This window comes from Macaca mulatta, chromosome 5 (assembly GCF_049350105.2).
Source record: "Macaca mulatta isolate MMU2019108-1 chromosome 5, T2T-MMU8v2.0, whole genome shotgun sequence".
NCBI classification, from domain to species: domain Eukaryota; kingdom Metazoa; phylum Chordata; class Mammalia; order Primates; family Cercopithecidae; genus Macaca; species Macaca mulatta.
Genome location: NC_133410.1, coordinates 104,328,505 through 104,353,590, shown reverse-complemented (window position 1 = coordinate 104,353,590; position 25,086 = coordinate 104,328,505). Strand labels below are relative to the sequence as shown.

The window sequence follows — 25,086 nt, the reverse complement described above, 5'->3', positions numbered from 1 at the left end:
TAAGCACTTAATTTCTAAGGATCCACTTTATGTATAAAAGATGGTATTAAAGGCAGATTAAGTTCCCTTTCAGAATTCTGATATTATAATGATAAAATCAGATGACAGGTCCCTGCATCATCTTACCCTATGTAAAACAGAGAATGCAATCATTCCAAAGCCTTATTTCACAGCTAGGTTAGTGGCCTTTCACTCTGTATAAGCTAAAATATAAACCAAAGAAAAATTCTGTACAATTAATTAATTTAATATTAGTTGGAGTTTGACATAACAAAATTGAAATCGATTCATCAAATTAAATAGGTCAGGCCTTTTTCATTGTTTCTTAAATAATGGTAGTTAAACCCTAGAAAGATTGCTTTTATTAACTATTCTTAATATCTTTGAATCTACAATTCTTGTGTGGATTCTATTAATTAAAAGACAGTCCAACTTCCGAATTTGAATGCTGATATAATATTTGCTGAATCAACAAATATTTATATTAACTGCAGAATTTAGAATTAGAAAAGATTTTACAGTTGATTTAGTTAACAAGATAGCAAATATGTTTAGTGCTTACTAGTTGTCTCAACTATTATAGAATCGTTTATTCATTCTTTTAACAATTATTTAGGACTTACAACCTGTCAGACAACCACTCTAAACACCAGATAAACAGTAATAAACAAAATAGAGTCCCTGGCTAAATGTAAAACTATATTTTCCCTAACAACACAGACCTAGCCCCGAATCCTTAAAACACTATCAAGAAACCACTGCTAAGCAAATGTGCCGCTTGGATCTAGTTTTAGGGTACTAAACATCTTTATTTTAAGATGATAGTGTCTCATGTGATGTTAGATGCTATGGGAAAACCTGAAGAAGTAAAAGACAGTTGTTTCCACAAAACGACTACTTAGGTAAAGTGATACACATATACAAAAATTAGGTACATATATACATATATACATCTAATTAGGTAAAGTGATACATATATACAAAAAGCAAATTATAATAGGTAGTATAATAAAATATCAACTTAATAACATAACAAGTGAAACAGACATCTAGACTTCAACGTGGGTTGATAACTTCTAACAATTATGTCTTTTCTAATTCATCACTTCTTTACCCTTGCTCTTTTCTTCTATTCCATGTATCAGTAGTGCTATTCTGAAAGTTTACGTTTTCTAATTTTTTAAATCATCTTTAAGGACACTGTTTGCTTCCATGTATATAGAAAACAATGAGTGTATAAATCCTGAGAAACTGGGCATTCTTAGGACCTGTTTTCTCATGCCTTTTCCAGAGCACAAATAGCTAGCCTGGGGAGGCATCTCTGCATGGGGTGAGCTGTCTCATATGTAAAGCCTATTCATGTGGGTCCTTTAGTACTGACCTGTACCTGTAAGTCAGCCAAGGAAGCAAATGTCCATGATTTCTCAATGGAAAATCAGATAAAAATAGTCTTATCTAAAATAACATCGGTTGAAGAAAATACATCAGGAACTAGCCTTGCAGGACTCAAACTAAAAAATTAACCATAAAAATAAAATTCTAGAACTTTCACATAATCAAATTAGACAGATATATAGTCATTGTTTGTGGGACAAATAACTTTTGAAAGTCGTATTTACTAAATCTGTTTCTCTACTTTGTAAAGCCTCCTAACTCTAAAGGGCACACAATGTTTTCTTCATTTGAAAAACTAATTATTTAATGAGAAAGTTATATAATTTTTAACATAAGACAAAACATTTAAAAAACATAAATCATCCCTTTAAAAATTTTGCTTTCAACATTTTCAAAAGTATTAAAAAGTTTAGTCTCTCAGGAACTCTCTTAAAAATGCTTTCCTCCTAATTTTGAATAGGCACCTATTTGTTTCAATGGGAGGGAGAATTACTCATCTAAGCTGTGTTAATTATGAAGAAACTCTTCTCCAAAATTTTGTTTCTTCTTCTCAGTACTATTATATTTTATCATCTTTGTGTAAACACTTCTAATTCTGCTTGTGTTATAAAACTCTATTTAAGATACAGTAAATGAAGCACAGATGTTTAAAACACAGGGTCCACAATGAAGTTGTAAATGCTGCTAGCACAGTAAATGCTGTTATTAATTTCAGTTTGTTTATGCAATACATATATTTACACAGCTGGAAAAGCATCAAAAATAACTGTCTCTATGCCAATATTAATTCAAAATCAGTATTAATAAGAAGCAGTATAGGTACATTTGTATCAAAGCACACAAAGGTTAAGTACTTATGCTTAAGATTAGAAATGAATCATTCAAATACATCAAGAATCAATTTCTCTTTAATTAATTACATTGTAGCATATTGAAATAATGATTCACAAACTGCCTCACTTTCTGGTTCTGACTAAAAAACATAAGGTTCTAAACATGTTTGTACACCTAGACAGAAACCTTCTTAGTTGATCCCTCAGTTCCTTAATTGTCTAAGATATTCAGGGAAACAGGTATTGAAACCTTTTCATGAAACTCTGCATTTTAACTTAATGTGTTAAGAAAAAAATATGAAGGCTGAGGCGGGCGGATCATGAAGTCAGGAGATAGAGACTATCCTGGCTAACATGATGAAACCCTATCTCTACTAAAAATACAAAAAATTAGCCGGGCGTGGTGGTGGGCGCCTGTAGTCCCAGCTACTTGGGAGGCTGAGGCAGAAGAATGGTGTGAACCTGGGAGGCGGAGCTTGCAGTGAGCCGAGATCGTGCCACTGCACTCCAGCCTGGGTGACAGAGCAAGACTCTGTCTAAGAAAAAAAAAAAAAGAAAAGAAAAGAAAAAAATGAGCAAAAATTATTTTCAAATAGCTAATGAATTTCAAAGGGGACATCTCAAAATAAGGAATCTGCACATTGTATTTATGATTAAAGAGCAATGTCCATTTTTCCTACTTATCTATAAACTAGTTCCATCAATATCTTAAGTAGAACAAATGAGGCAAGGCAGGCTAGTTATCATCCAATATCCATTTTTTCTTTTTCTTTCTTTCTTCTTTTTTTTTTTTTCTTTGACACAGAGTCTTGCTCTGTTGCCCAGGCTGGAGTGCAGTGGTGGGATCTTAGCTCACTGCAACTTCAGCCTCCCAGGTTCAAGAGATTCTCCTTCCCCAGTCTCCCAAGTAGTTGGGATTACAGGTGTGTGCCACCACGCCCAGCTAATTTTTGTATTTTTAGTAGAGATGGGTTTTCACCATGTTGGCCCAGCTTGTCTTGAACTCCCAACCTCAGGCGATCCACCTACCTCAGCCTCTCAAAGTGCTGGGATTACAGGCATGAGCCACTGCACCCAACCCCATCTTTTCTTTTTCCTTGGCAACAGATTCCTGGTTTTTCAGAGTAGTAACATAGCCAGCTAAAAGATCATGAGGTAGCCATTTGATTAAAAGCTGGCTAATAAAATGTAACCAGAGGTGGGACATTTTGAATTGCTGCTTAAGGAAGGTACTTGCCTAGGAGGTATATGCACATGTCTGTCATTCACATCCACCTCTTTCCTGCTGCCTAGAAATTAGACATGACAGTTAGAGCGATAGCAGCCACAATGAACCATACGTGTCACTGAAGATGGAAGCCACATGCTAGGCTGGCGGAGCAGAAAAAGAGAGAGAGACTAGTCCCCGAGCTCTGCGGAACAGTCTCATAATCCCTGATTGCCTACCTCTGGCTACTACCCTTAGCAAACTAACGCAGGGACAGAAAACCAAATACTGTGTATTCTCACTTATAAGTGAGAGCTAAATGATAAGTGCTTATGAATACAAAGAAGGAAACAACAGACAGTGGGGTCTCCCTGAGGGTGGAGGGTGGGAGGAGGGAGAGGAGCAGAAAAAATAACTATTGGGTACTGGGCTTAATATCTGGGGGATGAAATAATCTGTACAATAAACCACCATGACACGAGTTTACCTATGTAACCAACCTTCACAAGTACTCCCAAATCTAAATTAAAAGTTTAATAAAACAAACAAAAAACAAATTTGTTAACAAAATCAGGTATAGGTTAAAAAGCAACTGACATAAAGGTTTTTGACCCAAAAAAAAGAGAGAAATAAACTTCTAAATTTTTTCTACAATTATTTACAGTTTCTTTACTTCCATCCAAATGCAATTCCTAAATAATATAAGGCACATATCCAGCATATGAAAAATTAAGCTGATATCTATGGTCCGATGCCTCATGAGAGTGACCCTAACACTTTCTACTAGGAGAGAGAATCTGTTAACCCATTTTGATTCATTTGGACACCAAAACTCACCCTGAAACAAATCTTTCTTAGCTATTACTGAACACTTGAGTGATCTTCTTTATCATAAGACATAAAGATACAACACTGCTCTCGATTAAAGGGTAACAGATTTCCGGGTTGCCTAGCAAGGATCTTCTAATACCCTGGTTTTAAAGAGTTAGTCTAAGGGAAAAACTAAACAAATGTTCATATGGCCAAACAATTTCCAAGGAGCAGAGACTCCCAGCTCCATTTCCTTTGAAGTGCAACACTATTGAAATTTTTCTTTTAATAAAGTGGGACAACTGTGGGAGCAAACGACACTGAACACCAAAAGGAAGGAATAGAGCACCAAAATCAGGCTCTAGATGATGAAGCTGTTAGAGTTATGGTTCCAAAATAGTGGATAACTGAGGATGGAAGTTTCACTAAACCGGAAGGGTGTCACTTCGGGGTGGGCAAGGACCTATTCCAGCAATAATAAGAAAATACACATCAATTAATAACCAAGCACTGGAATGGATGGAAATAGCTTCCAGGAATGACACAGTGGCAGGTACAGAATAACAGCAATACGAAAGATGAGATTAATTTGAGGGATCTGAAATTATTGTACATATACAAGGAAATGTAGAGTACCCATCTTTACCCTGAAACGGGCCCCTCCCATGTCTTCTGTTTTTATAAATCATACCAGCATTTAGCCAATTAGCCAGGTCAGACAACATGAGATGTTCTGTCACTATTCCTTCTCTGTGTCCCTCAAATCTGTTTGGTTTATGCTCTTTCTACATCTTTCATGTTTCCTTTGTCTTGCAATCCTCTGCCTCTGTCTTAAGTTCACGTTCTCACTTGGTCTCACTCGGTTGTACTATGCCGTCTTTTGGCTAGATTCTCAACTTCAGTTCATCATTCTCCACACTGAAAGGGGAATTCCTCTTCAGTGAAAGATCCTTCTTTACAAATGAGGACACTAAGGCCCAGAGAAGTTAACTAATTTGTTACAGTTCACACAGTTACTAGATGGTAGCGGCAGGCTCAGAACTCCAGATCTCTAAATTCAGAGCCCACCATATTAACCACTTATTAAACTATGAAGCACCCCTCAGATAAACCATTAAAGTAGAAAATAAGGGTATTCTGAAAACTGGTGTTTGAACCTGCCACATACTCCTTAACTGTGTCTTAAATATCACATTTTCTCAATTCCATGAAGCCAACTTTAACTTACTATGAGATGGGAAGAAGAAACTCTACATGATTTTATGAGAATCATGTACGTATTTTTTGTGACTTGCTTTTTTCATTCAAAATTATGTTTTGGGAATTCTGCAGGCTCATGAATGTAGCTGGGGCTCATTCGTTTTTATGATTATGTTAATTCCACTGTGTAAAATATTTTCCAACTTATCATTTCTGTTCTCTGTTGGGTTGTTTCCAAAATTGTTTCATTTGTTTGTTTCCCTACTATGTGTAATACTACTATTAAAAAATCGCATACCTATTTCCTGAGACATACAAGCAAAAATTTCTATAGTATATATACCTGGGGTAGAATTGCTGGGGAAAAATATGTTTATGTTCAGTTTCAATTTATCAATTGAAATTGGTACAACTGTACCAATTTGCATTGCCATTAGCAGTGAATGAGAGTTCCTGTTGCTTCGCATCGACGCCAAGATTTGTTATTTTCAGATTTATATTTTTTACCAACATGGTAGGTATGAAATGAAATGATACATCACTCTTTTTTTTTTCTGAGAGAGACAGAGAGTCTCATTCTGTCAATCAGGCTACAGTGCAGTAGAGTGATCATAGTTCACTGCAATCGTCAACTTCAGGGCTCAAGGGATCCTTCTGTCTCAGCCTTCCAAAGCACTGGGATTACAAGCATGAGACACTGCGCCCAACCCTCATCACTCTAGTTTTAATTCTGTTCTTTAAGTATTAATGAGGTTCAGCATGTTTCATATGTTTATTGGCTATTTGGATTTTCTCTTTTTGAAATTCCTGTTTTTACATTTACTAAATTTACTTTTCTTACTGATTCATAGTATCTTTAATAAATTCTATATACTAAACCAATTTTGGGTCTTTCTTATTCTTTTTTAGTGTCCTTTGATGAACACAGGTTTGATTTTTCATTTTAATGTTGCTGCATTGATTAATTTTTTTCTTTATTTTTGCTCTACTTCTGGTCTTGGTAAAGAAATTCTTAGCTGATAATAAAAATATTTATTTTCTAAATATTTTAAATTTTTGGCTGTCATAGTTAAGTCCTTCATCTCTACAGAATTTGCTTCTGCTTATGGAATGCGGTGAGTAGTAACAGTCTTCACTTTCCATGTGGATAACCCCTGTAGCAGCAGGTTGTACTCAAGGCTCACTGGGACCTGAACAAGAACAAGTGTTAGATTGGTTGATGATACCTGTCATGGATGGAAGCATAAAACTGAAGTTACTACATAGCATTACAAACGGAGAGAGGAGGAAAGTGGAGTGGTTAGGGGAAAAGAAAATCAAGTTGACAAATTCACTCCACTTGTATTTTTATGACTTTTTACATAATTTATATAACTCTACATAGTCATGCTGTCATCACTTTTCCCCATACAGTATGAGACAGATATTCAATAGTTTACTTAAGCTGGCCTATATTCCTTATAAACTCTTTACTGACATACCAACACAGCTTATTAAAATAGTCAGGAAAATATTACTGCCACCCTATGTACTGATTAGTAATTTTTATGTGATAATTCAGTGGCTCTCAAACTAAACTCCCACAGAGTTGCACAAGCTCAATACAGGTGTTCTGCCACTATAATCATATTAAATTCTTTTCTCAGTTTTCAAAAACAACTAAAGTAAATGTATAAAATTTTCTTAATATTAAATAACACTTCATAACTTTTTTCCTAAATGACTTGTACCTACCACTCATTATTTCTATAGAGTTTGGTATGGGTTAACATATTATGTATTTATTTCTTTACATTTTCATATATTGTAATTAAGATAACCAAGCTTTAGAACTATTCTGGCAAGGCCAAAACACTTGGCTTTTCACTTTGGGATCTTTGCCCACCCTTACTTCATCTTAATTTTTCTGTGTATAAAATGCATATTCTTGTTTCAAAGCATTTAAAGGAGCAAGGTGAAAAGAAGCAACAGGTCTTCAAATGCTTTTAAAATGCAAAATATTTTACAACAGGAGTTATAATTTATAAGAACCTTAAATTATATCTTACAAATAATGGGGCTAGAACAGTCATGGAAAAGTCAACAGATAACTTCTAAAGGTCATTTATTCCACAACTTTTATTTCTTCTATACCAAATCTTTAAAAAAGGTTCTTCTAACTAGACTAAAAATTGAATTTGTTTTGAATATCATTTTTTGTCTCACATAATTCCTAATAGAGTTCCTGAAAAGTAGAGCAAGGCAAAGGTAAAAAGTTAACAGAATAACTATATACAAATAACTTAAAACATCTATTTTTATAATGATGTGTTCTAAAAATTCATGCCATCATAGTGTGATATTACTAATGAAAAAGTCTATTAGAGTCTAACTGAAATCAGAAAGTACGATAGATGAAAATATGACCTGTCTCAAAAAACATTCCAGAGTATGGCATGGATTTATTTGGAAGAACATGTTTTCACAAGTATTGTTGCTGTTGTTGTATCAAGAAACCCTGGTAGAGTTACAAAAGTGAGAAAAACATAAAATGACATGAGAATAATATATTAAAATTAATGAATTAATATTTGTAAACATCAACAGACTTGTCTTCCTTGTAGGAACAGAGTTGCTGCTCTCTGGTTTGGACATCTGGTAAATCTGAAAGCCTTATGAATTGCCGTGCTACTTCTCAAACTTTTAGACATGTATAGGAGTAGGAAAGTGAAGTTACTTATTTTAAAAAAGAGTCATATACTATACTGTAAAGTTTTAAGAATCAGAAGGTAAGGCTGGGCGTGGTGGCTCATGCCTGTAATCCTAGCACTTTGGGAGGCCAAGGTGGGTGGATCACAAGGTCAGGAGTATGAGACTAACCTGGCCAACATGGTGAAACCCATCTCTACTAAAGATACAAAAAATGGTGGTGCAAGCATGGTGGTGCGCCTGCAATCCCAACTACTCAGGAGGCTGAGGCAGGAGAATCACTTGAACCCGGAAGACAGAGGTTGCAGTGAGCCGAGATTGCACCATTGCACTCCAGCCTAGGCAACAGGGCAAGACTCCATCTCCAAAAAAAAAAAAAAAAAAATCAGAAGGTATTTGATTCCAATCTTATCTCCCTTACTTTCCAACCTACATAAATCATAAGTATTGTTATTTAATCTTCCTGAATTTCCATTTCCTTACCTTTAAAATAGGGATAATAATAGCTATCACACAGAATTATTATAAGGATTAAATGAAACTTTTATTTAATTTTAATTTTATTTATTTATTATTTTATTTTATTTTTTGTGATGGAGTCTCACCCTGTTGCCCAGGCTGGTCTCATACTCCTGACCTTGTGATCCACCCGCCTCGGCCTCCCGAAGTGGTAGGATTACAGGCGTGAGCCACCGTGCCCAGCCCTACCTTCTGACTATTAAAACTTTGGTGAAATGGTGCAATCTCGGACCACGCCCAGCTAATTTTTGTATTTTTAATAGAGACGGGGTTTCACCATGTTGGCCAGGCTGGTCTCGAACTCCTGACCTCATGATCTGCCCGCCTCGGCCTCCCAAAGTGCTGGCATTACAGGCGTGAGCCACCGTGTCCTGTGGAAACTATTATCATATATACAAATATCCATGACATGTTGACGAAGTTACCATTAATTATAAAATGAGAGGGTAAATGACTTTAGGGAAATTGTGAAAGATGCTAATTGCAGTTTTACATTTCATAACACACATTTTTCTTGCTTCCAGGCATTTACTGTTGTTACAATTCGAAAGATTTTCTTCAAAATGCACAAAAAAAGAGTTTTCTGATATAATTGGGCAATAGACAGGAGATAAGGAAAAGTTTGAAACTTTTTTTAAAATCAGTAACAACTTGGTATAACAGAAACTTGCTGAGATGCAACTGACATTTATGAAAAGATAAAAAAGAAAATAAAATCTAGGAAACAAAGGAGGGAGCCGGGAAAAACAGGGATCAAGAAAGGAAGAATGTAACCAGGAAGGGAAGCGAGAGGGGGAGGAGGGAAACACAGAGGGGAGTGATAGCATGTGTAGCTCCTGGCTGGGTGGGTGGGCTGTCTGAGAGGTCATCTTAAGTCAGCCTGTTTGTTGAACTGCCCTAAATGTAAGAAATGAGTGGCCTTACAGGAGCCCAATGTGTGTTCTACATGCCTTATGGTATTTCTAAACCAGCATTTGATCTCAGGTATGCTCCAATACCATCAATTAATACCACTGGCAATACACAGCTAATAAACAGAAACATATGTGTCACAAAAAATATTTTATTAAAATATAACCAAAATTTTAAAATTGATTCTCTACCTCTGCAATTCACAGTTGTAGTTTGGACTATTAACAATGAAATCATGTTAGCACAAATACCACATTTCCTTTTAACTAGAAGGAACATACACGACGGGAACAGCTTCAAACTGACCACAAAATCAGCTCCCCAAGTTAAGAACACATGGTTTCAGGAGACATATTTTAAACTCACATTGTGCTTTGCAAGCTATACCAATAGACTTTATATTGCAACGGCTTAAGAAAAAAAGCATTCTAAATTGTCTGCTTCTACCAATAATAACTGAAAATAATTACATGTGAGGTATTAATGAATAACTCAAAAGACTATATGCATTGTATCTTGGCTCATTTAAAACAAATAAACAACAACAAAAAAGCTCTACACATTCAAGGAACTGTGAATTACTTCAGCAGAACGCTGTGTCCTAGGTCACCATGCTTTCTTTCTCTCTTATTGTCAAGATCAATTTGCCAACAAGCCTCTGATAATAAGCACAGATATAAATTTCAAGGTTAGTAAGCTAAACTACTACTGGGAATAATGATACATTAATTTACTGATGAAGTTAAAATTGGTATAGAGAGAAGTAGAAAGAGGCTCTTAAGAAAAATGTATTTTACATGGAGAAAAAGCAAATATTCACCTGAGGAATATATGAAACCATAATTGAATTATATTTCAACCATATACTGTGCAGTAATAGTCATCTTTACATTAAAGCAAGAAAATAAATATGATTGAAAAATAAGGAATAATATGAATAACCTATTTAAGACTTTTAAGACAAAACAAATACTGATGCATAATATTCTAAATAATAATAGAAGAACAACTTGCTTATCAACAATAAGGTGTAATTGAATTTTAAATGTTCTAGGGCAGCGTTATAAAACAAAATGAAGTATGGCAGAACTGTTACCAAAGACATACCAATGTATCAAAAAAGGGCAGAGTGATTCAAGGAGGAAAAAGTCCTCCATTATCTTGAAGCAAAATTGTTTGCCTTGAGTTAAAGAGGAAAACAGAACAAAATACTTCATAGTGGGCAAACACATAACAAAAATTAAAATTTCAAATGATGTCTTTTTATAAAGTTTCGCATGTGAACTCCCCAACACGTACACAAACACAAACTATGTTTATAAAGTATATCTCTTCAGAGCAGATTAAACTATCCTCTTAAATCATTCCAGGTAACCAATTAGTATATAAATATTGAGTTCTGATGACACCAAAATATCCACAATTTCCTTTCCTGCTTCAAACACAAGACACTGATACCACAGCAATGAGCTTGACTCTCTCAGCTGAGTAGTTTAAAATAGACATGGTAGTAAAAGCTGTTGGTTAGTGAGACTCATTTCTCCCCTGAATGAAACTTAGAGTACAGAAAAAGAGACCCAGATGGAACAGTCACTCCCTGATGACCTCACAATTCCTTGCCAATTTTCCTTCTAAGGTCATGAGCAGATATGTAAGGGAAGGCATGGTGCTATGTTAAGCAAATGAGGAAGAACTGAAATACAAGTTGGCTAAAATGAAAGAAATTGATAAAAGTCAACAGTTGTAGTAAAATCTGAGGAAGTTAAAATAATTTTTAACTGCTCTGAAACTAATTTAAATAGAATGATTTCTTTCCGTTTTGAGATTCTGGTATCTTCAGTGCTAATTCCAAATAAGTTTCCACATGTTGCCAGTTTCATTGACTTGCCCTTACACTTTGAAAGTCAGCATTCCTGAACTCACTGCTTCACAGATGGACTCAAGCTGGGAAGATTCGTGCCATCAGAACACTACAGACACACATGTATTATCACTACTTATGGCAAAAAGCGTAATTTCTCTTTCTGGCAATGTTTCTTTAAAAGATGAACTTCGGGCCGGGGGCGGTGGCTCACGCCTGTAATCCCAGCACTTTGGGAGGCCAAGGCGGATGATCACGAGGTCAGGAGATCAAGACTATCCTGGCCAACGTGGTGAAACCCCTTCTCTATTAAAAATACAAAAATTAGCTGGACATGGTGGCACGTGCGTGTAGTCCCAGCTACTCAAGGGGCTGAGGCAGAAGAATCGCTTGAACCTGGAAGATGGAGGTTGTGCTGAGCCGAGATCGTGCCACTGCACTCCAGCCTGGGTGACAGAGCGAGACTCTGTCTCAAAAAAAAAAAAAAAAAAATGATGGACTTTGGCCAGATCTGAGTTTAAATCATGACCTTATCACTCATTAGCTATGTGAGGTTATCTGTGACTTTACATTTTGGGGTCTGTTTCTTTATCCTGAAAAGAGGAAATAACAATAAGTCATCAGATGGTCTATTAGAAGGATTAACAATATATATATATATATATATACACACACACACACACACACACACACATACACATACTAGAGGTGGTTATTCATGCATCATTTCTCAATCACACATATTATATTATTAGGTATGGCTTCAGATAAGTAACATACACAGCCTCTTGTCTACAGTAATTTCTAGAATCATGCCAAATCCAACACTACCACCCTAACATGTTCCAATGTTTAAATCTCATTAAACAAGAAACATCAACTTTAAGATAAAAATTTTAATGCAATACAAACTGAAAGGTAACACAAAGATTGAAATTTGTGGCACAGGAATACACAATAAAATGAGTTCACAAAAAAAAGTGAGAAAGGGGGAGAATGATTCAACAAAAGTGCTGAAGTACTTGGTCAAAAAAATCCTTGTGGACTATAGTATTAACAGTTAAATGAAGACATAAAATGTAGAAAACTATTTTTTCCTATTTCTAGGTTTTAAAAAGACTTTCTAAGTTTCAAAAGATACTGAGAAAATATCGATTAGCTTTAATAAAAATATTTCAAAACATACTTATGTTTCAAAACACATAAAACAAAATTAAACAGTAATCCAAATCTTATGAAAGCAGTTGCAACGAATAGACATTTAAAGAATCAAGATCCTTTAATTTTTTTTTAAATAAAGGAGCAATTGTAAACCAGAAAGGAGAAGAGAGCTGCTGGAAAAAAGAATAAGTAGACAAATAAATTATAAATAACAAAAAAGGTAATAACTCAAATTTAAATTCACTAGTAATTAAAAATAAGTAAATTAAATATCACTTTCCTCATATTAGCAAAGATGTAAAAATCAGACATTTCTTTGCAGGCATGACATTTAAAATGTGGGCAATACTTATTTGAAGTGAAAGGTATTAATCCAACGGAAAATTATCACAAAGGGATAACCAGGCGTTTTTATTGATACAGAACTGTGAAGATCACTTTGCTTCTGACATGAGGGAGGAGGAAACAGGAAAGTACAGAAATCACAGGCTGAGGCTGAGAATAACCTTCAGCTATATGTTCAAAAATTCTTTCATTGCTTATACACTGTTAGTAGGAATGTAAATTAGTTCAGCCACTGTGGAAGCAGTTTGGAGATTTCTCAAAGAACATAAAACAGAACTACCATTTGACCCAGTGAATCCCATTGCTGGCCATAGATCTAAAAGAAATAGTTCTAACCAAAAAGACACAAGCACTCATATGTTAATCACAGCACTATTCACAATAGCAAAGACATGGGGTCGACCTAGGTGACAATCAACAGTGAATAGATAAAGAAAATGTGGTACATATACACCATGGAATACTACACTGCCATAAAAAAGAATGAAATCGGCCGGGAGCGGGGGCTCACGCCTGTAACCCCAGAACTTTGGGAGGTCGAGGCAGGCGGATCACAAGGTCAGGAGATCAAGACCATCCTGGCTAACATGGTGAAACCCCATCTCTACTAAAAATACAAAAAATTAGCCAGGTGTGGTGGCGGGCACCTGTAGTCCCAGCTACTCGGGAGGCTGAGGCAGGAGAATGGTGTGAACTGGGGAGGCGGAGCTTGCAGTGAGCCAAGATTATGCCACTACACTCCAGCCTGGGCGACAAAGCAAGACTCCGTCTCAAAAAAAAAAAAAAAAAAAAAAACAGAATGAAATCGTACTGTTTGCAGCAACTTAGATGGAGCTGGAAGCCATTATCCTAAATGAATTAATGCAGGAACAGAAAACCAAATACTGTATATTCTCACTTATAAGTGGCAGCTAAACATTGGGAACTCATGGACACCCAGATGACAACAACAGAAACTGGAGACTACTAGAGGCGGAGGGAGGGAAGGCAGGAAGAGCTAAAAACTACCTAGTGGGTACTATGCTCACTACTCAGGTGATGGGATCATTTGTATTCCAAACCTCAGCATCACATAATATACCTATGTAACAAATCTGTACAGGTACTCACTGAATTTAAAAGAGAAGTTGAAAAAAAAAGAGAAGTTAAAATTATAAAACAACAACAACAACAATAAAAAACCTCTTTCATCTAAGTATACAAGCAATTTTTACCAGAGCCCTTAATATTAATAACAATGGATAGAGCCAAAGCGCCCCAATTTCTTTGGGAGTGGTGGGAACAGATATAGAGAAGCAAAAACTTACTAGAAGATGAAAGGTACAAAACAAACTTGTTTTTCCCCTCTCTGCATCTTCGATTATTTACATTTTTAAAAGAATCCCAGATGAAAGCCAATACAACATGGAAAAGCCCATTGCATTCTTTCGATTTTGTTTTAAACAAAGTTTTTCCAGGTGTAAATTAGAACAAATAATCATCTTTAAATCTTTAAATTATAAAACAAAATATAGCCATATATATCCTATTGAAATACAGGATTTCTAATCTTAGAATTAGAAATTCTAATCTTAGACATAATCTAAGCATGAAACTTGTTTTTTTAGCTCCTGTCTTTTGCTCCAGGACTATCTGCCATGTTCTATTGAATGAATGTTTGTGTGGCAGAATGTGATTGTACCACGAAACAGAATAGGGCAATTCAGGGGAGCCAGAAAGGATACCTGTCATTAGACAAAAAAAAAAAAATTATTTTACTCCATCTCACTTGATGGTAAATTACTAGCTCTAACTTTCAGGAATTAAGAAATAACACAAAGGAGTCTAATACAAGACAAGACACAGAGACACAACAAATTAAACTTTAAATGCAGCATGAAGAACAAAAACAGAGCAATTACATTCAGACAAGAAAAGCTGCATTAATAACATACTGGCCTTATAATTACCTAACACTAATTTTTATCCGAATCTTAACTAGCTACTTGAAAAGCTGATGTTTGGCAGGTTATGTTACCTGTGGATGCCACAACTGCCCATTGATAAAATGGAAGCACTGAAGAAAAGCTTTAAAGTCCCACTTCCATAATTAATTCACTCTTCTCCTCTTGGGTTCTATGAATTACATGCCCTTCACTGTTACAGAAAAATTTTGGTTGGCAATAAAGCTTGTACCAATGATAAAATAAGACTTGATTGTTCTGGTAAAATCCTTTATGCCTCATTCCAACCACGAAGTTCTTTGAGCTTTTCTCGGTGCTGGTGGTGGTGTTTTTGCTTATGTTTGTTATAGTTATATGTTTCCATACTGAGGCAAGCTTGGCTTTCCCTCCTCACTGGCTAACAGGAACTTGGTATATTTCTGTGTCCATACCAAAGAAAATTCCACCATCCCAATCATATAATATTTATATTACGATATGCCAGTGAGATCTATAAAATCCATACCTATGACTCTTTGCTAAGGCACTTTCTCCACTATTTTTCTTTTTTTGGATACGGAGCCTCGCTCTGTCACCAGGCTGGAGTGCCGTGGCGCAATCTGGGCTCGCTGCAAACTCCGCCTCCTGTATTCAAGCAATTCTCCTGCTCAGCCTCCCCACTCCACATATTTTTAACACAGGATAGTTATATGGGCAAAATACATCTGAAAAAACGTTCCAAATTGAATTACGGTCCATTCCAAGCAATTACGATTACCAAATTTTCCTATGAAAATACCAATCTTGTTTTCATTCCTAAGACAGATACAATTCAAGGTTAAACAAACAGAAGAGTTATATTCAATGTCTGGAAGATGTTTATAAGGTTTAAGTGGAAACTGCTGGTAGAGTACACTAAAGTAAAAATAATCAAATTAAGAAAACTATAAGTCACTCCAAATTGTTCATGAAGCTTTACACTTGTTCCTGGTATATAAAATATTTCATATATAATGTAAGAACTTTTATGTATGATGGGCAAATAAAATACAATTAAAGGCAAAATAAATTTTATTTTTATTGAATATCAGAGCTAAACTACTTTTTTTAAATGTCAACTTCCTTCTCTTTCAACATTTCTATTTTGAGGAGCAAATTCTTCTTCCGCCTGAAATGGAATTATCACCTTTCAGGTTTTAGAATTTTTAGACCATGATTTTCTATTATTTCATTAAAACCTGAACTATCTCTGCTCCAGTAAATGAAATCTGAGGGATTACTAGTAATATTGGGAGCAATTTCACTCTGCAATTCTCTCAGCTACATGAGGATGGACCTATTCTCTCCTGAAGCTCTCTCTGGGTCTTTTGGAAGGCATGACACTGTCTTTAGTTTGCTAGGGCATCACTTAATTTATCCATGTAAATTAAGGTAACATGGCCACAGCAACTAGCTGATATTTTTGACAGACTTCACCAAATTCATTACATAAACAGCATTTTTGGAATATGTATCCTGAATTTGTATTTGCTAACCAACATCATTTTGACTTTTGTTACTCAAATAAGCTTATGAGTTCAGCAAATATCTCTTTGCATGGATACACACACACACACACACACACACACTATACTGTGATTGGTCCTAGAAAAAGAAACAAAATAACTTTTTAGATTATTATTAATATCCCCAAAGTATGTATCATCTACTTGAGAGGTTTTCCTTCTATCTAATTAATCAAAATTGTAAAATATTTTAAAGTGAAAGGGGTATAAAGAAAATTATATTTAAAATAATAAAGTTTTTGTTTACTTCAAATTCTGGGACACGTGTTATGTGCTAGGTCTTGGGGAAGCATAAAAAATTAAATTTAAAAATCTGGCCATAAATAAATTACAGTCTCAGGCAGAAACAAAAACATATAACACTATATTATCAAGCTTTCCAAAGTACCGGGATGGAGATTTATATAGGAGGCCAAGTCATAGAGTCTAAGAATAGACCAGCAGGGCTTTCTCCAGTGAGGCTAGAAGGCAAAGATTGGGAAAAGGGTTTTCAAGATAGAACAGCATAAATGATACAAGAAAAAAGCAATGCAATGTGGATTGTTTTGAGAAATAGAAGATGTTGAATACTGCCAGCAAATAAAACAGAAAGGGGAATATTCTCATGGATAGGCAAGAGAGATACACACAACAGCCCAGAAGGAATGGCAGAAGATTGATATAGAACAAAAGTAGATGGTATATGAGCAAGAGACTCATAGTAAAGCCTGGTCTTTATCTATAAGCAGTAGAAAGACAGGGATGGGATGGTTTTAGATTAAAAGCAATGGGTTCATCAGAGTGGAAGATTGACCCCCTAAGAGTAGTACAGGAGGCCAGGCGCCATGGCTCACACCTGTAATCCCAGCACTTTGGGAGGCCGGGGTGGATGGATCACCTGAGGTCAGGAGTTTGAGACCAGCCTGACCAACATGGAGAAAACCCGCCTTTACTAAAAATACAAAATTAGCTGGAGTGGTGGTGCATGTCTGTAATCCCAGCTACTTAGGAGGCTGAGACAGGAGAATTGCTTGAACCCGGGAGACAGAGGTTGCAGTGAGCTGAGATCTTGCCATTGCCCTCCAGCCTGGGCAACAAGATTGAAACCCTATCTCAAAAAAAAAAAAAAAAAAGAGTAGTGTAGCAGATGGACTACTAGCAGAGCAAATATGACTCTAGAGCAGTGAGATCCATGAGGAGGCTAATATTAATATTTCAAGCTAAATTCATTCACATTGCTTCAATAGATACTTAATACATAATACAAAAGGTGCCATTTTCATTTTGTATAAGATGCTTGCATATAAAATATTATTTGTAAATATGATAACCAAAGTCAGGATGGACAACAGAGCCAAAAATACTGACAAGGCATTTCGAGTTTTAAAACACTCAACCAGTCTTCAACCAAAATACATCCTAATGCAGACATTATTAACCAGTGTCACAATGTCGTATTTCTTCTTGATTGAAAGGAAAACTTTCTTTAGTTTCTTTTTATTGTAGTTCTTTATTTGCTTGCCTTGTTTTCTGCCCAAATTTCAACAAGGTACTTCGGAAACAAGACACCAGAAGGAATAAAAACAAAACCAATAAAGAGGGGTAAGAAAGCAATTATCATGCCAGTATTTATTTAAATGCAAAATATAAAGCAAAAATTAAAAGACACTGAATAAAAATCTGAAATTACAATCTTGATCATGAGATATTACTTAAAGGGAAGAGCAAATAAAAACTGATAGATGAAATTAGCCAGTTAGATTCTATAACTGGGAAATGCCCATTCTAGATCAATCATGGTTGTATTTTCAAAATAAAGATATTTTCAAAAATCTAAATCAAACCCAATAATAAAATGGAAACGGTAGGCAGAATTTGAAGAAGTACAAAGATTCAGATGATACAACGAGCAATAAATGAATGTCAAAATACTGTTTAAGATATCAATTACATTAGCCTTAAAGTATTTCTGAAGTAATAAAATTAATTTTGAAACATTTGCATCATTTGAAAAGTTATATATGCATTCAACAAAAGTGATACTGCACAACAATTGGTCTCATTTTAAGATTCTTACTTTGATTTAAACATATTCTACCTGTTGTTTTAGATCTGGCTTATCCTATTTTAGAATGCGCTGATTTCTGTATATTAGTCCTAACACAAAATCTGAGCCAGAGTATTAGCTCTTCCTCATATCTCTATTGCTGTACAGTTTCAGCTCTACAGCAGCATCAATCTCATTTTTTGTTTTTAACTTAAATATGTAGTACAGAAAACCCTTTGGACCTATAATCACCATCTATAACCTAACTTAACAGTTCTAAATATCATGCTAATGCTGATAGTTCTACAATCTGAAATGCGATCAAGGAAATTTTCATTATGTCAGTAAATTTCCTCTAGTTAAAGCCACAGTTCTAGTGAAACAACAGAATTTACTTTCTAGTCCATGTGTAGTAGACATAAACATACAAGTATGTATATTTCATGAGCATTCTAAACCAGAAAATACATAGAAAACAATTTTTTGTCTCCTTCAGTGCCAGTGCTTTTAATGATAATCTGGAATATGAAAAACCACAATGAAGATGAACACGCTACAGCACCGTGAACATACACAGAAATATATTTAAAGTGCTACATGTGATGACAGTAAAAAACGAACTATTAATGCATAGGAGGAGATGTTAATTTTAGTTTGAGGTTGAGTATGGAGTCGCAGTTTTTAGAACCCAATAGCAAGTGACCTGGACAGAGAACTTCTACCTCAGTGCTTGCCTTTGGCACCATGAATTAGGAAGACTGTTCTCACTTCTCACCGCCCCAGGTTCTCTCTAATCCCAAAGGTACTATTTCACTTCAGTGCACTGGAAAATGGAGGCTGGCTTTTTTTAAAAAAAGACCTCATGTTACCCAAATTCCCAGCTTCCACATTTTGACACTGACTACTACACCTTCATACGTTCATCTGAATGTTTCTCTTACAATCCATGTGTAGACCACTCACTACAATAAACTTAACTGACACTAATGTTTTAATACCGACATAAAAGTAAATAGGAATTTACCAACTGGAAGACCTCGAGTTTGATAGAATGAAGAGACAGAAACTTACTGATAGGACACAGTATGAAATTGGTGCTTGAGAGCTATTCCTACCACACGCAGGAAACGTCTTGTGAATGTACCCGGCATTCTCAACAGCAGTACACAAAACGGCTCTGCCACCAAGAACATTCTTACCCAGCAGGCAGCCCTCCTCATTAGCTTTGACATGCCACACAGCCCTTGGCTTACTGATGCAGTGCAGCCAACAGGGAGACAGAGTTTACGAGTAACAGCGAGACCGAACTGGCTAATTACTTACCTTCTCACTTATGGCAGGCTTGCTTGTTTAACTTTTTGTTTCCTCTCTTGTCATAGCTCAGCGCCAAATGGTTATGAATCAGCAGAAGTCTGAACCTGACAGTCAAAAAGAATATATTTTCAGAAAAGAATTGGAAATTAACATTCCCTCCACTGCAGTCTTTCTTTCCTTGCCCTCTGTGTGCATGTTACTCTCCCGTTTTCTCTCTCTGCAAGGCAGCTATGTAGTGGTCTATAAATATTGACCCTGACACTTGCTCAGTGCTTTACTTGCTCATGGCACAGGTCTGTGTTACTGAACACCGTGGTAATACTCCGGCAAAGTTCTCAGCTGCTCAGACAAAGCTGTGGATTGGCTCACTACCCAGCAACCCTGTGCTTGCCTGGAAATACCATTCTGCTGCCAGCTTTACAGATGCTATGGGCCTTTCCTGAGGCCCCTATCAGGCACAGAAGGGCAATCATGAAGTTTGTCTGAAGAAATACAGCTTTCCAGCTTTCCTCAGGCAGGTGGAGAAAAGTGGGGCTAGGTGGAGTCAAAGACAAGAAAGGAAATACTGCCTTTGTTTCAGCCAAACAACATACTCTCAAACCCTTTATAAAAGTCATATCTAAATGTCAGTCAATCAAGCTTTATAAAACTTATTTATTATATATTATGAATCCAAATGACACAGGAAAGCAGTTTTGTAATTTTTTTAATATTGCTTCTCAAAAAGAAAGGCTGCAGTGACTAAGTAACTGGTCACAAAAATATGTCAATGTAAGTTCATTTGGAGAATGATAGAAATGTATAGGAAAGTATAATATTAATCAGATACAACATATATTTAGTGAAAGATGCCAAAATATAACCTAAAATTGTAACTCAACAGAATATTTACAGTTTAAATATAAACTTCTATATTTATAATTATGACAAGTTGAAAATTTAATTTTTAGATTAAGGATAGAATCCAAGTCATGACACTAGAGTATATGGTTTGTAGGTGACATAAACAAGGTACAGAGTATCTCCATATATCACCTATAAGGTCCACAGTATGAATGAGTAGAAAATAAATGAGCCCATATTTTTTATTGCTTATCAAAGATAATCATGTGTTTGCTTTACTAAAAGCAAATTTTACTAAAATTTTCTCTTGATTAAATCAAAGGTAAAGGAAACTTTTGGGAGACTCTGGTCACTTACTCATCTTACAGATAAGAAAATCAACCCCCAGGCTGGTTACTTTGCCCAGGGTCACATGGCAACTCTGTGACAGTGCCAACATGGCAACTCTGTGACAGTGCCAACACGGCAACTCTGTGACAGAGCCAAAACTAGAAACCTTGCCTGATTACTTACAGTAATGTGTTCCTTCTATTAGAACGGTGGTTCTCAAAATAATCTTTAGGCTCATCTTCATGTGAAAGCTTACTAAAATCTTACCAGTAAATGCAAATATTATAGCCAGAAAAATAATCAGCATAGAACAAAAATAGCTTTTTACAGTGTAACTGACCAAAAAAAAAAAAATTAAGTTGCACATAAGAATTAACTTTCCAACTATTTGAAATCCACCTTTCCTTGCTTATTGCAAAAATTAATATTTATCTAATAAATTAACTTATTGTCAAGAGATGTATATAACTAGGTGCTGAACAGGCAAAGATAAAACATAGTTCCTACTCTCAAAAGACCTTCCAGGTCTAATTCCAGAAAAAGAAAAGAGAAGTTAAATGTAAAACAATGTAGCAACAAAGACTAGAGGAGGCAACGATGAGAGAAGGGAAAATGAGCATCTGAGCCAACATGAAGTGGGGGTGGAAGAGGTAATTCCTCACTCCAGACTTCTGGATCCTAAAGAATGGGCAGAAGGTAGTGAGGCAAAAAAGGAAGAATGACACAATCAAGACAAAGGCAGGAAAGAGCACAACACATACTTAGAACTTCAAATAGATCTTTCTTGCTGGAGACAGTAAGTAGTTAAAAGCAAAACAAAACCAATTAGAAGGAGTAAGGTGATGAGGGATTTTATAAGCCAGGTCGACAAACTTGGGTTTTATAGAGTAGGATAGGCTACCAGGCTTTAATTGCCTTTATTCACAGACTCTTAAAAGAATTTTGAAAAATTATGTAAAATTATGTAACCATTTACACATTACCAAATTGACATTTACAAATTTCCACCTGTGGTAAAATATGTACTTGCAAAGAATTTAATTTCTACCCTATTGGAAATATTGGCATTTAAAAAAAAAACACATCAGCTATTTTAAATATACTCAATAGCATCTAAATCTACAATAATTTAATATAACCACTATCTATTTAAATAACACACAGAGATGATTCTTTTGGCAGCTGAAATTTACATGGCAATTTATTTTCTTGACCTTTATTTCCATCTTGCGGCCTCAGAGAATTTTTACGTATTTTTATAATTAAGTCCTCAGTTGTTCACCCTGTCATACTTTTTTTTTGAGGTGGAGTCTTGCTCTGTTACCCGGGTTGGAGTGCAGTGGCACTAATTTGACTCACTACAACCTCCGCCTCCTGGATTCAGGCAATTCTCCTGCCTAGGCCTCCCAAGTAGCTAGGACTACAGGCATGTGCCACCATATGAAGTGCCACCATATGAAGGGCAATCATGGCTAATTTTTGTATTTTTAGTGGAGATGGGGTTTTGCCATGTTGGCCAGGCTGGTCTCAAATTCCTGACCTAGGTAATCTGCCCACCTCAGCCTCCCAAAGTGCTGGGATTACAGGTGTCAGCCACTGCACCCGGCCACCCTGTCATACTTCTCTGCAATACACATTTAATGCATTAGTTGAATTTTTAATGTTAAATTTTCTATGACTTCAGGATAATGCACCATAATAACATTTGGGATGGATAAGGGTGTGCTTTTCTTTCGTAAGGTAAGAGAAAGAGTGTTGTGAATAAAGCACTATTCTCAGGCAGATCAATATTAATAAAGAGTTTATGCAGAAGTGGAGAATCTAGACACTGATTCCATTAAAATTATCCATTAAACTGCTAAGAGAAAGAAACCAGTCTGAAAAGGCTACATACTGGGCTGGGCATAAGTGGCTCACACCTGTAAACCCAGCACTTTGGGAAGCCAAGGCAGAAGGATTTCTTGAGGCCAGAAGTTCGAGACCAGCCTGGGAAACACGGCAAGACCCTGTCTCTACAAAAAATTTAAAAAATAAAATAAAAAACTTAAATTAGGCAGCTGTGGTGGCACACACCGGTAGTCCCGGCTGAGGCGAGAGGATCCCTTGAGCTCAGGGATTCGAGGCTGCAGTAAGCTACGACTGTGCCACTGAACTCCAGCCTGGATAGCAGAACAAGACCCCATCGCTTTAGGGGGAAAAAAAGGCTACATACTGTATGATTCTAACCATATGGCATTCTGGAAAAGGCAACACAATAGACAGTGTAATTGTCAGGTGGTTGTCAGGAGATGACAGTGAAACACGGGATTTTTAGGGCAGTGAAACTACTCTGTATGACGCTGCAATGGCAGATGAATGATATTATGCATTTGACAAAGCCCACAGAGCTGTAAAACACAAAGAGTGAGCCTTAATGTAAACTATGAACTTTAGTGAAGTCTCTTTCTCTGTCTTCTTGAGGAACGTGGTCTAGAGGGAGTAGAAGTATTATTTATTGAGGACTGTCTAAAAGGGGCTTTGGAAATATCTCTAACACTAAAAACAACACTGGCAGATGGTTATGTTTTTGCTTTTTTAAAAATAAAGAAAATGAGGCTTAGTGTTATTAAGCGGCTTGTCTGAAGTCATGTGACTAATAAATTATAGAACTGAGATTCAGCCCAAATCTGTCTGGCTGGACTACAGTACCACACAAGGCCTTTCTATCAGTCACTGAAGATGTATAGGCCCATGCCCAGGCAAGGAAGTGGATTAAACAGGACTCACAAACTCAGGACAGATTCACTGTATCCTGCATTTCTCTCAAGGAACTGCTTGAATTTTAATATTGAGTGTTGAGGGGTAGCAGAAAGATAGGACTAACAAATTAAGCAGTGGATGAAATTAAAGTAACTGATATACCTTACTAAAGAGAACTTAAAGGCTCTTTTAATCTTCAATTTGACTGATGGGCAAGGAATATATGAAGAGTCAAGTGGGGTTCTTCTTTGAGTGGCTGGGTCTTTGCCAAGGCAAGGTTTTGGGAGGAGGAGGCAACTTGGGAACAGGGAGCTGGGAAGAGCAGATGGATTTAGTTTGGAACATGATGAACTTTAGATATCTGTGTTGTACTGAAGTATGTTCAATGGGCATTTAAATATACTAGTCTAGAATACCGGAGAGATGAAGACCGCATCAATTCAGTAAGCAGTTTTGTACTCTTGCTTTCCTGGTTCAAACCTTGTCACCATATAGTCTATTCTCAGTACAGAAGAGAAGTCACTTAAAAACCTCACTCAGGCCGGGCGCGGTGGCTCAAGCCTGTAATCCCAGCACTTTGGGAGGCCGAGACGGGCGGATCACGAGGTCAGGAGATCGAGACCATCCTGGCTAACACGGTGAAACCCCGTCTCTACTAAAAAAATACAAAAAACTAGCCGGGTATGGTGGCGGGTGCCTGTAGTCCCAGCTACTTGGGAGGCTGAGGCAGGAGAATGGCGGGAACCCGGGAGGCGGAGCTTGCAGTGAGCTGAGATCCGGCCATTGCACTCCAGCCTGGGCGGCACAGCGAGACTCCGTCTCAAAAAAAAAAAAAAAAAAAAAAAAACCTCACTCAGATTACATTCATCTTCTAATCAAAGCCCTGTACTGCTTCCCCATTTTACTCAGAGTAAAAGCTAACGTCCTTACAATGGTCCATATAGCCTAGCCCCACTTTATTCTCTCATTTTGTCTCTGACAGCATGGACTAGGGCCCCCCTCAGTTTCTCAGCTCCAACCCACTTGTCCTCATACCATTCCTTAAATATGCCCGACCAGTTTACTCTTGGTATCCTTCTATTTGCTGTATGTTCTTGCAGAAAGCTGCACGGCTAACTGTTCACGTTCAACTCCCTGTGGAAAGTGCACCTTCTCAGTAAAGCATACCACTCTCATACTATTTAAAATTGCAAACTTCCTTGTTATTTGTTATTGTTTGTGTCTTCCCCATAGAATATAGGTTCAATAATAGCATAGATTTCAAGCGCCTAAACTGAGCCTTCTACATAATGAATGCACAATAAATATTTGTTAGATAAATGACTAAAATAAACATTTACGAGCAACACGCCAATAAAGGCGGCTCCCAAGGTCATGAGATCTCTCAGAAATAGCATGTATAAAGAGAAGTAAACC

General features: G+C 36.4%; 1 protein-coding gene across 12 annotated transcripts in view; it reads right to left on the bottom strand.

Moving 5' to 3' along the window:
* The window catches only part of BMPR1B (bone morphogenetic protein receptor type 1B), a 395,286-nt gene that overhangs the window by 138,750 nt on the left and 231,450 nt on the right, over positions 1–25,086 (bottom strand). For 9 of the 12 annotated variants that reach the window (XM_078001799.1, XM_078001793.1, XM_078001801.1 and 6 more), the window contains 1 exon segment: positions 19,768–19,862. The gene's annotated coding sequence lies outside the window, so the exon portion shown is untranslated. 12 annotated transcript variants of the gene reach the window in all.